General features: G+C 44.5%; 1 protein-coding gene across 5 annotated transcripts in view; it reads left to right on the top strand.

Moving 5' to 3' along the window:
• slc10a7 (solute carrier family 10 member 7) overlaps positions 1–15,650 on the top strand; it is a 320,006-nt gene that overhangs the window by 87,720 nt on the left and 216,636 nt on the right. The window lies entirely within an intron of this gene.

Genomic DNA, 15,650 nt, shown 5'->3' with positions numbered 1-15,650 from the left:
TGAGATTTGACTCTAAATTAAGGAATTGGACCACCGGTTCTCGAGGTTTTACATGAAACATTTTAGTAATTCACCCAGGTTAAAATATACATACATGGCTACAAATTACTACGATCATAACTTTTAACAAATTCCCAAGCTAATCTCTATTAAGGCAACAGCAACCCATGGACTTAACCAGACAGCAGGTAAAGCATTTTCACCTTACAAATTCAAAATGAGGTTCCTTTCACTTTGATTCCTTGCAGACACAGTGGTAGGCTTATAGGTTTTGATCTTACATTGTCTGTGCTCTGCACACACAAAACTGCTGAAGTTATACCTAGCACCGCTCATTGAATGTAAATCCTCAATGTATCACCAGCCTCTTCTAACAATAAAACCCCTTTCATAGTACCACTTTTACTAGTAATATAAATATATTGCTTGGTATCTGTTAGATAGGTGTCAGTTTTCACTCCACTTCTTGAATGCTCTATTCAAAAAATACAAGTGCACTCTATCTCTCCCCCATATCAAAACTAGTACACATCAAAGCACCCAGACTAGCTGGCTTTAATCCAATTAAGACATATCCACAGACTAAACCTCTATTTTGAAAGAAAAATATTTTCCAATAACATTATATACATTAATAGCTTCATGACACCCAGTGCCATTGCCCTCCCTTTTCCCCGTACCCCTGCACATTGTTTCTATTCAAATAATCATCTAATGCCCTCTTCAATGCCTCAATTGAACCTGTCTCCACCACACTTCCAGGCAGTGCATTCTAGACTCAAATCACTGGTTGCATGCAAAAGCATTTTTGCACCTCACATTTGCTTCTTTTGCAAATCACTTTAAATCTGTGCCCTCTCATTCTTGATCCTTTTACGAACAGGAACAGCTTCTCCCTATCTACTTTGTCCAGCCCCTCATGATTTTGAACATCTTTATCAAATCTCCTATTAGCCGCCTTCTCTCCAAGGAGAACAGTCCCAATCTCTCTAATCTATCCTCATAGCTGAAGGTTCTCGTCCCTGGAACAGTGTTGTGCAGGACACAGCAAACCATGACCATTCTGAAGATCCTGGCTGGTGCATACTGAAGGGTGCCTCCAGATCTGTCCAGACACCTGAATAGCATCTGCAGCATGTTGATGGCTTGTTCAATTACACAATTGGTGATAATATAGCGTTCACTGTAGCACCATTACGCTTCTTTGGCCAGGTTACTGACGGGCGAAAAGAGTGAAATTTGCAGTGAGGATCTCTTCCTCTGGAAGCCACACCTTAAGTCTGCTTCCAGGTCCAAAGAGACTAGTGAGCTGAAGTAGTCATAGGATGAAAGCATCATGGCAGCTGCCTGAGAACCTTGCGCACACCTGCCTAAAGATCTTTTAGTGTTTACATACAGCTGCAAATTATGGAGCGGAAACCCTTGGATTTGACAAATATTCTTGTTTGTTTTGGATCTGCCAGATTGCCACATGTGGTCATTGGCACCTTGCACTTGTGGAAAACCAGAGTTGAAAAGTTGAGCACCCACTTGTTTTGAATGGCATCATTACTGGCAAATTTCACAAAATTGTCATCCCTGCCAAACAAATATCGATTATTTGTTTTGTGTGTTTATTGGTGGCTCCTGGATATATCTAGGACAGAGCCCTGGAGGGATCCAGAGGCAAAAGGTTGAGGGCGGTGGTGACTTTCAACCATATATCTGAGTTGTCCTTCATAACAGTTGAATTCTTCTCAGGATCGTTCTTAGCTTTGAGTCCTTCTCCCTGATTTAACTCTTCAGTTTTCTTTTTCAGGAGATGCAGGTTTAACACAGCCTCCTTTTGTGCAGCAGTTCATTTTTTTGTCAAGCAAAATCCTCCTTAGTTGCTTTAAGAACTTCATTAAGGTTAAGCCGATGTTTGGCTAAGAAAGCTTAATATTCCTTTTTATTGACCTCCGTGAATTTTCTTGATTTCTTTTTGCTTTTCTTCATCCCACTGGGTTCAAGGTTTGTTTAATTCCTTTGCGGCAAAAGTAATTGCCTTTTTGTTTTGAAGTTTTAATTTATGTTCAAGAACACATATCCTTCCTATAGTGTCAACATTGGGCTCAGCTTTTCCACTATCGTCCAAAGCATGTTTTTCCACTTTATCATCATTATCTTTGAGTACTGTTGCTAGCTGCTTTGCAGCATCTTGCTCATACTTTTCCTGCATTTTTAATTGAGATGGCTTTACTTCATCTCTGCCATTAACATTTTCTTTTCAGCTTGATGCTTCAATTTTTAATATCCATACTTTGAGTTTCTGAATCTTTGAAAACATTTTTAGCACATCTTTACCTTTTCTACCCTTCTCAGCAGGCCTGACCTCTTTTCATCACCGACCTTCATCTCATTCCGGTTCCACTGGAAAGTTCCAAAATGGAGTCTGTTATTAGTAATTTTATGAGTTAACTCATAATCTTGGACTTGGGCTGACAAGTGGCAAGTAACATACATGTCACACAAATGCCAGGTAAAGACCATCTCCAACAAGAGAGAATCTAACTATCGTCTCATGACATTCAATGGCATTACCATCTCTGAATCCCCCACAATCCTGGGGGTTACCATTGACCAGAAACTGAACTGGACTAGCCACATAAATACTGTGGCTACAAGAGCAGGTCAGAGGCTAGAGATGAGTAACTCACCTCCTGACACCCCAAAACCTGTCCACCACCTACAAAGCAGAAGTCAGGAGTGTGATGCAATAGACTCCACTTGCCTGGATGAGTGCATCTCCAACAACACTCTAGAAACTTGACACCATCCAGGACAAAGCAGCCCACTTGATTGGCACCCCATCCACAAACATTCACTCTTCCTCCACTGATGCACAGTGACAGCAGTGTGTACCATCTACAAGTTGCACTGCAGGAACTCACCAAGCCTCCTTAGATAGCATGTTCCAAACCCACGACCATCGCTTACTAGAAGAACAAGGGCAGCAGCCCTGTGGAAACACCACCACCTGGAAGTTCCCCTCCAAGCCACTCACCACCCTGACTTGGAAATATATCGCCATTCCTTCACTGTCATTGGGTCAAAACCCTGGAACTTCCTAATAGCCCCGTGGGCATACCTACTCCACGTGCACTGCAGCGGTTCAAGAAGGCAGCTCACCACCGCCTTCTCAAGTGTAATTAGGGATGGGCAATAAATGGTGGCCTAGCCAGTGATGCCCAGGCCCCATGAATGAATAAAAAATGTCTGCCAATACCGAGGCTTCCCTTATTTTACGGACTTTGTAGTCTTAAAAGTGAAAGGACACTATTTTTGAGTTCTCCCACCTGCATCATACCCATAAGGTTACTGAAACCCTGTTTCATCTCATTGACCTGAACCACTTACCAAATGCCCTTTTCTTTTCCCTGGCAAATTCTCCAAAAGTTTGACCTGTTCTGTTTCTCAAATTTCTAAATTTTTGCCTACAGGCCTCTGGCATGAACTTGTAACTATTTGGTACAGCAGTCTTCACTGTCTCGTATTGCATGAGTGCTCTGCTGAAAGAGATGAGTACACGTCCTAGGCCTTTCCTACCAAAACACTTAGTAGAAGCATAGCCCATAGCTCTTTCATCCAATTCAAGATTTGTGGAAATTTTCTTGACGGACACAAGGTACATGTTTACTCCTACGTCACTCAATTCTAGTACTAATCGAAATTTCCTCACCAAATCAAAATTAAGAGGAGTTCTCTCTGAGCCAGCTTCGCTTCTCTTAATCAACTCAAGTTTGCGCAATTAGAACTTATTCATCTCTCTCTCTCTTCTCCACCCACCCCATCTCTTTCTCCCTATCTCTTTCCTCTCTTGCTAATTTCTCTCTTTCTAAGTCAACTTTTTAGTTATATTTCTTTTTTAATTTCAGTCAGTTGTACTCAGTCAATAATGGAATCAGTCCTTTCTTCCTCAAGCATCGGATGCTGAACCAATTCTTCCAGGATCCCATCCCTCTAAGCTCCGATCTTGTGTTAAACCCCATATGCTCTGCTGCAGCCTGAAAATCATCTTTTTTTCAACTGTTTCAAGTCTCTGAGAGTTAGATCCTCTTTTTCAACATAAGCCTGAACCTCAAAGGGACTCATGTTGATTTCCCAATAAAATGTAACAAGAGCAAACGTGAAATCTTGGTTAAATTCTGGAAAGGTCCTGTGAATCTATCTTATGTTCTCTAGGTTCAATCTTGGATTTGAGCCCCCGATTTTTTTACAGTCTCCATGCGGGAACCATAAACCAAAATAACCGAATTTACCCAGCCTCAGAAGAAATCTCTGTGTTTCTCTTTCTGTCTCTGTCTGCTTTCTCTTTGTGTCTACATCTGTGCACTGATTGCCTTCACCTTCCAGCTCCTCTGTTTGTAGCTCTCATTTGTGTCTGCAGCTCTCCTTTGTGTCTGTTAGCCACACAACTTCTTTCTTTTGGTACTGCTTATAGGTCTAGGGGTTGCCAGGCCAGACGGACCAGTATTTTTTATTATCCAAGAAAATTGCAATGAATCCCTTTACAATTGATTCAATCTCTTAAAAGTCTTTTTCAAATTCTTAAAAACAATTAAGAGATTCCACAGACATTTTTTAAAAAATTACAAATTTTCCTCACTACTGATTCTGTGTCAAAAGTCGTCATAAATAATTAGCTGGGAATTTTTTGTCCGACCCTTGTACAGGAGAAGCTTCTTGTTAAAGTGATTCTTGAGCCTCCTGAGACAATGGTGCTCAGATGATATCGAGGAACCTTAATCTCTGCCTGTAGACCTTTTGTGAGTAGTGCCTCCTGTAAGTGTGCCTCTCTATTGCCTCTTCTCCCTTTTGGAGTTACAGGTCTATGAATAGTAGGCTTTTGTTGGTGCTGTTGCTGGCGATCTTGGTCTTCATATGAGGCTTAAGCTAAGGCAGGCACCCATCCTGAAATGATAGAGCAAACATCCAAAGTAGAAAAAGTAACCTCTCAGCGAAAGCAATATCAAAAACCCCTTTACCACAAACAGGTAAGAAACAGCTGGAGTAGTGAGTACTTATTGACATATTACCTTGAGTCGGCTTCAACCCCCTCAATTTCCACTGTGTTATTCAGCTTGCTTTCACTGGCAAGCTTCAGAGAGCCCTGGAAACCCATGGACCAGGCGTTGAAGTCAAAAATGTATGCTAATATTGCTCTAATTGAGTGATTAACATGTAGTAATTGACCACTGCCTCTCCCAAAGGGGTTGCGTGTACGCAGCTTAATGTGCTTGAGTTAAATGTGGAAGAATTATGTGCTGATATTTTCCCAGTTTTCACCATCCCCCCCACTGGCACCCATTCTGCCAGGTTAAAATTCGGCACAATGTATGCAATTCAGATTCCCAAACTTTTTTCAGTACTAGTTTGTTCAGTTTCCTTTAGGTGATACTTTTGTTTTTGCTACTAATTTCATTGGTGTCTTGAATTGCTATGAAAATAGAAATTTAGAAAAGCAAAATTATAAGTATGTTTTTGTCACATGAGCCAATAAAATTCAAATATGTACACTTTTTAAATTTAATTTCATTTGCAATAGATTTCAATAGCATTGAAATTAAAACAACTTGTACTTATATAGCACCTTTGACGTAGGAAAACATTCCAAGGCATTCCACAAGAGCATAATCAGACAAAAATTGACACCAAGCCAAGGTGAAAGATGACCAAAAGCTGATTCAAAGAGCTTGCCTCCAAGGAAGGTCTTAAAAGGGGAGAGAGAGGTGGAGAAGTTTGTGAAAGGAATTCCAGAGTTTATGACTAAGATAGTTAAAGGCATGCTGTCAATGGTTGGGTGAAAAAGGTAGGGATAGATAAGAGGCCAGATTTGGAAAAATGCAGAGTTCTCAGAGGACTGTAGGGCTTGATGAGGTTACAGAGGTTACAGGAGCAAGGCCATGGAGGGATTTGAACATTAAGATGGGGCTATAAAATGGAGACATTTGGGGTCTGGGCGCTAATGTAGGTCAGCGAGCACAGGGAAGGTGGGTGAACAGAGTGCCTTTTTTAAAAAGAAATCCTCCCGTATAAATGGTAAGTGATCATAATAGGAACAGAAATATCTAAGAGCTTCATTTTTAATGAAATTTTTACAGATATGGTCTGATATTGTTCCTCACAAGCTGAATGAAAAATTACCTTGGTTCACTTTACTGTGTTTTTCAAGAAATGAACTGTGTCAGGAAGCTATAATAATTCTCATAATGTTATTGGAATTTATTGTAAAATAGTGGTGTGTGCGTGTGTGTGTGACTTAATTGGACTAAAGGCTGGTCTGAACACTTTGATGTAAATATGGGGGGAGTTTATAATGTAAGGTGCAAAAGAAGATTTGCATTTTTAAATAAACCAGACCAGATTGTTTTCAAAGGAGGGGTGAAATGTGTCACCTAGCCAGGTGAAGTTCAGAAACAGTGGGCACAATTTTCCCGTTGGCATGCGGGGGGCGCGCAATGATCTCCGATGCGCGACCGCCATTAATTAACTGGCAAATTAAGGCCCTTGAGGCACCAATTGTTGGCGATTTTTCGGGGGCCGTGCGATCTTCAGGTTATCGCACAGGCAGGTAGGACACATTTATATAAACCTCATCCGCGGGTGGGATAAGAGGGGTCAGTGGGGTCGTGAGTGTGCTCAGTCAGATATTTAATTTGGAAAGTTACTGATACTTGCCTGTGTGAGCAGAAATACTTCAAAACTCATACCAGCTGCTTGAACAGGACTCATAACTTTCAGGTCAGCACTCTACAGTGAAGATCCTTTTTGGGTCCTGCAGGTTTCAGAAAGCCTTCCCTTAGCCTGGGAATGGGAGCTGTGCTGTCCACTGGAGGCACCTCCTCTGAGGAGAAGGGGGGGCCAGAAGGGGGAGGAGGCCAGGAGTGCACATTCAACCTCCAGGGGGGCCACCTTTGGGAGGAGAGGCGCAGGCACAAGGGGCACAGGGCCAACAGGAAGTTTGGTGGAAGAGGCCGCAGAAGATGCCACTATCTTGCTGCCAGGGTATACAGGCGGCAAAGCGGCTACCTCAATATATCTGAGGTGCAGTGCCGAAGGAAGCTCGCTCTCTCAAGGGAGACAGTCAACTCTATATGTCGGATGATAGGCCCTGAGATCTCCGCTAATTAGGTGGGTGGACACCCCATGCCAGTGGTCACAGTTGCCGTCAACTCTATGCCTCTGGTTCTTTCCAGGGCTCGGTGGGTGATCTTTGCAGTGTCTCCCAATCTTGTGTCAAGCAGATGTCAGACACTCTGTTCAGGCGTGTATTGACATTCATCCACTACTGCTGGAACCAAGCCAGCTAGACAGAGCGAGCCAGAGGCTTCCCAGTGATTGCTGGCTTACCCTGCATTTAGGTTGCCATCGCCTGCACACATGTGGCCATCAAGGCGCCAGCAGGTGAGCCTGGTGCCTTTGTCAACAGGAGGGGCTTCCACTCCATGAACATGCAGAGTGTGTGACCACAGGATGCTGATTCTACAAGTTTGTGCAAGGTACCCAGGCAAATCCCTCAGACACTCCCAGGTGCCAGGGCTTTCAGTGCCCCAGCCCAGCTGGATGGAAGGCTGTTGGCTGACGAGGGCTACCCCCCTCAGAAGGTGGCTCATGACGCTTCTCTGCCATTCCAGAACAGAAGCTGAGCAGCGCTAGATTAGGAGCCACGCCTCAACAAGGGCTGTGGTGGAGAGAACCATTGGTCTTCTCAAGATGCGCTTCCAATGCCTTGACCATTCAGGGGGTGCACTCCAGTACTCCCCAGATCGTGTGTCACTGATAGTGGTTGCATGCTGCGCTCTCCACAATCTTGTACTGGAAAGGGGTGACACTGTGGATGAAGAAGATGTAGACGCAGTTGCTGAGGCTGCACACAATGAGTCCAAGCAGTGAGTCCGAGGATGAGCATGCACAGGGAAATGCTAAGGGGGTAGACGCTGACCCGGGCATACTCCAGGGAGGCAAGGACACTCGGGGGGCTTTAATCCAATGAACCTTCAGCTAGAACACCACAGGTGGACCTCCAACACAAGCCTGACCTGCAGGCTCCATACTCGACACCTGAGTGCTAAATCTGCTTGGATAAGAACATTAACTAAGGGCCTTGTCAATGAAGCTCAATGTGACACAACTCACTCATAACGTCATGGGTAACTATCCACGTGCAGAAGAAAAGAGGCACCCTCATCCATGGTCACACGTCTAAATTTAATGATATAACAAAATGAACTTAAGGAAATAAAATGACAAAGGTGTTAAACAGCACGCCAACTAATGATGACCTAATTGTGGGCAACACAGAAGCACCAGTGAGAAACCTGTTGTGTGCCTAAGGTGTCTTAAATTTACATGTTCGGGTGCTACGTGTAGGTGCTCCCCCTTCGTTGGCACTGGTATCTGAGATAGCCTGCTCACTGTGCTGCCCTGTTGGCTTTGGTATCCTTGGCAGCCATCCTCTGGCCCGTGGAGCCTGTGCTGGCCCCGCCTGGGAGGGAAAGGCCAGTTCCACAGCTGGCATTTGCCCAGTCGTCACAGCCTCATTGGATGCAACGGTCACTGGCACAGGGGCGGAGGAGCTGCTGCCCTCATCCGGAGCGCGAGAGGAGCCCGCAGAGACGACAGGCAGCTGCTGCGCTGACGTGAGGTTATTTCAGACCTTCTTGCTCACTGTAGATGGATAGGCACCGAGGTGGAAAACTTGGTGTCCAGACCATCTCCCGTACTGGCACTGACCAGTTGAGGTCAATGCCGATGTGAGGGCTTGCTGGTCCGCGTGCATCCCCAGGAAGCCCTGATTGGTCTCCTGGAGGAGCCTCTCCTCGAGAGTCGCCACTCTCTCCATGGAGGAAGCATGGCGCTCGGCCATGAGGCTCATTGCATCGACGACGGTCCACATGGACTCTTCCATCATGGAGACTAAGCTAAGCATAGCCTCATGTATCTCAGCCAGATGCTCCTGCACACCCTGCTGGACTTGCAGCATTTGCTGCCTCAAGGACGACTCCAGAGGCACATCACCAGCCACCGACTGAGATAAACAAAAAAACTGCGTATGCTGGAAATCCAAAACAAAAAATAAAAAATACCTGGAAAAACTCAGCAGGTCTGGCAGCATCGGCGGAGAAGAGTACAGTTGACGTTTCGAGTCCTCATGACCCTTCAACAGAACTAAGTAAAAATAGGAGAGGGATGAAATATAAGCTGGTTTAAGGTGGGAAAGAGAAGGGGCGGTTGGTTTTAGGGACAAGCAAGCAGTGATAGAAGGAGATAACCAAAAGATGTCACAGACAAAAGAACAAAGAGGTGTTGAAGGTGGTGATATTATCTAAAGAATGTGCTAATTAAGAATGGATAGCAGCACAAGCAAGGTAGCTTTAGTGGGGGTGGGATGAAATAAGACTAAAAGGGCATAAAAGGTATAGATAAATGATCGGTGGAATATATTAAAAATAATGGAAATAGGTGGGAAAAGAAAAATCTATATAAATTATTGGAAAAAACAAGGAGGAGGGGGAAGAAACGGAAAGGGGGTGGGGATGGAGGAGGGAGTTTAAGATCTAAAATTGTTGAACTCAGTATTCAGTCCAGAAGGCTGTAAAGTGCCTATTCAGAAGATGAGGTGCTGTTCCTTCAGTTTGCGTTGAGCTTCACTGGAACAATGCAGCAAGCCAAGGACAGACATGTGGGCAAGACAGCAGGGTGGAGTGTTAAAATGGCAAGCGACAGGGAGGTCTGGGTGATGCTTGCGAACAGACCAAAGGTGTTCTGCAAAGCGGTCACCCAGTCTGCGTTTGGTCTCTCCAATGTAGAGGAAACTGCATTGGGAGCAACGAATGTAGTAGACTAAGTTGAAGGAAATGCAAGTGAAATGCTGCTTCACTTGAAAGGAGTGTTTGGGCCCTTGGACGGTGAGGAGAGAGGAAGTGAAGGGGCAGGTGTTGCATATCTTGCGTTCGCATGGGGAGGTGCCTCAGGAGCTCAGGAGGGGGTTGAGGAGTAGGGGGTGATGGAGGAGTGGACCAGGGTGTCACGAAGGGAACAATCCCTACGGAATGCCGCCGGGGGTGGGGGGGGGGGGTGGGGGGGGGGGGTGGTGAAGGGAGCATGTGTTTGGTGGTGGCATCATGCTGGAGTTGGCGGAAATGGCGGAGGATGATCCTGACTGAGCATGTGCCTGGTCCCCTGCAGCCCTTTGATTGCTGGCGCCATGGGAACTTTGTCTCTGCCAGCTCCTCCAGCAATTGTGAAGTGCCCTCACCGCTGTGCCCCGGGACACCAGCCGATGATCTAATTCCCACCGAGGTGCTAGTATCTGTGCTGGTGCCTGCCTGGCAGAGATGGAGTGATGCTGGTGGGTCAGAGATTTCAGGGCCCTCAGGGCCCCCTGCTGCTCCTCCCTGCCCTGCTCCACTGATGCTGAAAGGAAGAACAAGGACATTGGATCAGTTAAGGTGGAGACAATGTCAATGTGCATCTCTGTCCCCTGGATCATTATGCGCTCATCCTTCCGTAAGCAATGGTCAAGCCATTTTGGAAGCTTCAATCATGGAACATTCAGCAGTGCCATGGCTGCTGGGATACTAATGGTGACCTCAGTGCTGGGCAAACATACTTGCCTGTGGCAACCCAGCCTCACCGACACCGGTGGACTTGGGCGCATGGCGCTTCTCCAGATCGAGGGCCTCCTGCTCGAACCTGCTAATGATTGCCAACTGGGTTGGCCCTCCACTCAGCGGCATTATGAGCATCCTTCTGAAAAGTAGAGAAGAGCATTGATTAGTGCAACATGTACCTGGAATCTCTTCGTTGCCATCCCAACCCCAACCAGCGTCCAGTGCCTTCTCACCCTGCAGCTGCCACACACTCTCACAAAGATGTGCCCTCCCACCCCCTCTTGTCCAAATCCTGCCTACATCGTATTTGGCACCACATAGCCTAACCTTGCAAAACAAGGAGGCGCAAGCACGTGGAACGCATAGGGCAGCAGATGGATCGGTGCCCCGCCACCTGGAAGTTCTCCTCCCAGTATGTCAGCACTCTGACTTTGACATGTTTTGCAGTTCCAGCACTGCACCTAGGTGCAGATCCTCCAGGTTGCCCCCAAAGCAGTCCTTGGGTGTCACTGTAACACATGCTGCAGGTGCAGAACCCATCTCAGTCGTCACCCTCTCAGGGTGACCTAGGCATGGGCAATATCTGCTGGCCCACTCAGAGAAGGACGCATGCCTTTGATCCAATGATTCAATGCAGTAACTACGCTTGAGTTGAGGGGGGAGCAGCCAGGGGAAAGCCTACCTGCTGGGTTAAGTGACCAACGTCAACATGGTACTCACTTCCTGAGCGCAAGAGGTCATTGAAATGCTTGCGGCACTGGATCCAGGTGCATCGCACCCTGTCGCGGGGGCTCACTATCACCGCCACTTCCTCCCAGGCACTTTTGGGATGGGGGGCTGGGGGTGGGGGGGTGCTATTCTCCTGTTCCTGGGAATGAGGACCTCCCACTGTGCTGCCACTTCCTTGAGGCGGGCAGCAAGGCAACTGTCTGAAAAACGAGGGACACAGTGGCTCCCTGCCTTACCCTCCTGTCTAGCCTGCTCACCAGCAGCGCTCTGGTGAGCCCCTCTGCTGGCCATATTTGACAGCCTTTGCAAGGCTGCAGGAGCTCTTTTAAACAGGCTGCCGGGTCGCCATTGGACCTGGCGGTCATAGCAGTCCTGCTGCCGCCCGCCTACTCCCGCTGTCCTCGGGAGCCATGTTTCATGCTGGACAGGCCTTAATTAGCCCGCCTATGTAAAATGGTGCATGCCTGCTCCTGCATGGCCTGCCTGGTAGGCAGAAAATTCTGCCCAATATGTTTATTTTTCCCAAAGACTTAGCGCTCTGAGAGATTTTTGTTATCAGAAAGATAAAGTCCAAAGACATAGTGAAACAATGGGAATTTGCATTCAAAGGGGAGAATATGTATAAAGGAGCGAAGGCTGTGTGTAAGGGTAGGCATTTTTAAGATCTAAAAAGTGTGAAAAGCCTTCAGAATCTATGCCTCAAGCTGCTGTTTTCAAAGAACTGAAGTTAAGAAAGCTAACTTTGAACTCGACTGGTTCAGGGTATCGTGTGTCACCTTGCCTGGGTCTTTTAAACTCTGTGTTTTTTACTGTGACCTTAACGAAAGTGTAACTGGGAGTCAGATTAAGTAGGGTATTTAGAAGTTATCATAGCAGTAATTTGTAGACGTTTGTATGTGTTTAAAATCATTTCTCTTATTAATAAATGTTTAATCTAGTTTTGTAAAAACCTATAAGACTTGGTGGTCTTATGACTGAATTCAAGGCACGCATCTCGAAATTTATACAAATTGCAAAACAAGTTGTGGCAGTTGTTTGAAGTTTCCCTTTGAGTTTTGAACAGCTCAGCATTTACCATCAGCTGTGCCAGAACAGACTGTTGGTCATATTTTGTATTTAATATTTTCAGTTTTAATTTTTTTTCAGTGTTTCTGTGTTGGTGGTATTTATAAAGGTTGGTTTTCAAATGTATACTCCATCAGATTTTTCACCCAGTTTAAATAGAGCTACCTTGTTGGCTGACTGTTCATTATAGAAGTTCAAGTATTTTTTTACTTGCCTTTGAATTAGTTGAGTAAATGCAAGTAAAATTCCCAACATGGCTATACTTTGTAGTATTTTGTTCTTTGCATAATCTTGCTGTTGGATAAATCTATGGCCAGGATTTTACATTCCAGACATATCATACAGAAGTCATGTATCACACATGGGAGAATAGCCTAGATTTGAATGTTGAAACTGTATTTGTACAAAACATAGTCTAGCTATTTGTCATAATTTTTGAGCTTCCAAGCCAAACATGTTACCTTAGAACTGACAAGATGGCTGATATTAAACAAAGCATAGCCTCCAAAAGGAGCCTCAGCCGCAAAATTAAACCACTTTTTTCCCTGATATATCTACTTCTTCCCAAAGAGCACACAGCAAACTTGAATCAGTTCCAGAGTATGCATTTCTGTAACTGTACACCCCTGCTCCTCCTGGCCATGCAAGGAAAGTTTTTAGAAAAATGAAGAAGTACTTGTTCTGGTCCCTGTACCTCTTCCTGGTAGCTTCATCTGATGAAAAAGCTACAACAGCTTCCTCACACAGGTTATCAATTAAATCTGCATTCTGGGCTTGATGATGTCATCGAACTGATAGATATATGCATAAAAAAAAGAGAAGCAGCAGTTGCATGCATGGCATGTTGGGGACATATTCTCCATTAATAATTCAAATCATTAGGGACTTCTGTCATTGTAGTACTCAACTGCCTTCACAGAAAAATCAGAGAATTATTTTGGATATATTTTTGCACAATGCAGAAAACTTCTTCATGTTTGATACTTTTTACAATGCAAGAGTACAAAAAATGTTGTATACAAATCAAAAGTGAAAATTTTAGATGATGAACAGATATGAAAAAAGTCTCTTGCTAGGAGTATCAGCAAGTTTTTAAAAATTGTGTGGGGCTAGAAACTGTTGAATAATATTTATTTTTAAAAATATTTTCAAGCTTTGCGGCTTCTTTGAATTAACCAGGAGCATGGGGAGCCTATAGTTCCCTGTTGCTTTTTCCATTGCAACAACTCAGCCAAAGTCAATTTTTCGATCAATCAGCACCCTTTCTGCTATAGTATAAATAGTTGTGATTGTTTGAAATTTGGCATTCTTGTGTTTGCTCTGATGAATGCAAGACGAAAAGCTTGAGCAATATGTTTCTGTTTTCAGCAACACATTGGTATGATGTTTGTTGAAGAGCTTATGATTGGAAACTTATGCCCCCTCGACCCCACTCCCATTGAATTACTAAACACTTAGCTTCTCTCCCTGCCCCCCCCCCCCCCAAGATAGCTGTTAACTGTCCTCTCACCTGCAACCACCTCCAACTCTCAACACCCAGACAGATCAAAGCAGAAATATGTCAGTTTTGCTTTTTGGTTGTGAAAGTTTTGTATTTGTCACTCAGCTGGATATTAACTCAGAGGCAGGGGACAGAGTGGGGTGGCTGGTTTGAATTTGGTAACCTGAAAAAACAAAATGAATAGGCCCTGGGTACCATTTTTGGTCTCTTTGCTTCAACCAGCCAGATTGAGAGTCGGCAGGCTGTTGGCAGGAAGGCCTTCAGCACCAGACTGCAGCAGGGAGCAGGAAAGATCAGAGTCTGGAACCAATGACATTCAAGAAAGATGGCGGAGCAAGTGTTGCTGGGAGATTGGTGTTCAGAGCCAGGGAAGGGAAGTTCAGAGCCAGGGAAGAACAGGGAGGCTGGAGGAAGGGGAGATCAGGGCACAGAAGCAGGCAACAGGCAAGAACAGGTATTAATACCTACATTCCAAAAATGTGTTTAACAGATCAAAAGAAGAGCAATGCCAGAGCTTAAACTGCCACGACCCACTCATGTTTGCTTTTATCCTTCCCTTCACCAACTTGTGTATAATGTATGTATTAATCATTTTTTCAGCTAAAATGTTGGGCTTCAAACTCATTTCCCTTTTCAAACACAGTGCGTTCTATAGAACAGAAAAAGCTAAGGGGTAACTTGATGGAGGCCTTTAAGGTTATGCAAGATTTGATTTAGAGTTGACATAGAGAAGATGTTTCCACTTGTGGGAGAGACCAAAAAAATAGGGGCCATAAGTATAAGATAATGATTAAAATAAATCCAATTGGAGCTTCAAGAGAAGCCTGTTTATTTGGAGAGTGGTTGGAATCTGGCAGCCATGGCCACAAAGAATAGTTGAAGTAGTTGCATTTAAGAGGAAGCTAGATTAACACAAAGGAGAAAAGAACAGAAGGCTATGCTGATGGGGTTAGATGAAGTGCAGCGGGAGGAGGCATGGATCAGGTTGGTCCAATGGCTTGGTTCTGTGCTGTACATTCTGTGTAAGGTGCATGCTGCCTATTTTTCCCCACACCAGTTCCTGATGGTCCTTGGTTTAAACATGGCTGAATTCTTGGCTCTGATGATTACCATAAATGAATAAATATTCAATAGATCTTTATGTAGAATGTGCTATTAATTGGCAAATGCAATGGGGGAGTAAGAAGATGGGCAACAGAAAACCTGAGAGTACTGTATATAAATCACATCACTGAACTACATGGAGATAATTAAAACAAATGGCCAGAAGTGAATAGGCGAAACCAGTTCCTGTAAGCAGGGTCTTAGCATCTATCCGAATATCCTACTCCTGCTCCGAAGTCCTATGTGTAGAAGTTAAATGAAGCTGCAAGCGATAAACTGCAGGTGCTGAATATCTTAAGCAAAACCAAAAACATGCTGGAAACAGCAGGCCAGCCACTCCCTTTGGACTGCATGGATAAGTCAGTTCTGACCAAGTGTTTAACCATGAAACATTAGCTTAGCTGTTCTTTCCACAGACGTTCACTGATTTTTCTACTTATGTGAAATGAAACTATGTTTTCCAAAAGAAAATTAAACAATGTAATATCTATCTGTCCATTTTATCTTTTTTTTGCTAATTGATAAATATTGGTGGAAATTGCAAATTACAATTTACGCCATCATAATAAGATCAAAAACATATTTTTATTTCTACTCACTTCAAATCCTTTTACCTT

Source organism: Carcharodon carcharias, chromosome 1 (assembly GCF_017639515.1).
Source record: "Carcharodon carcharias isolate sCarCar2 chromosome 1, sCarCar2.pri, whole genome shotgun sequence".
Lineage (NCBI taxonomy): Eukaryota > Metazoa > Chordata > Chondrichthyes > Lamniformes > Lamnidae > Carcharodon > Carcharodon carcharias.
Note: the sequence above shows the minus strand (reverse complement) of the source record. Positions and strands in the feature narration are given on the sequence as shown.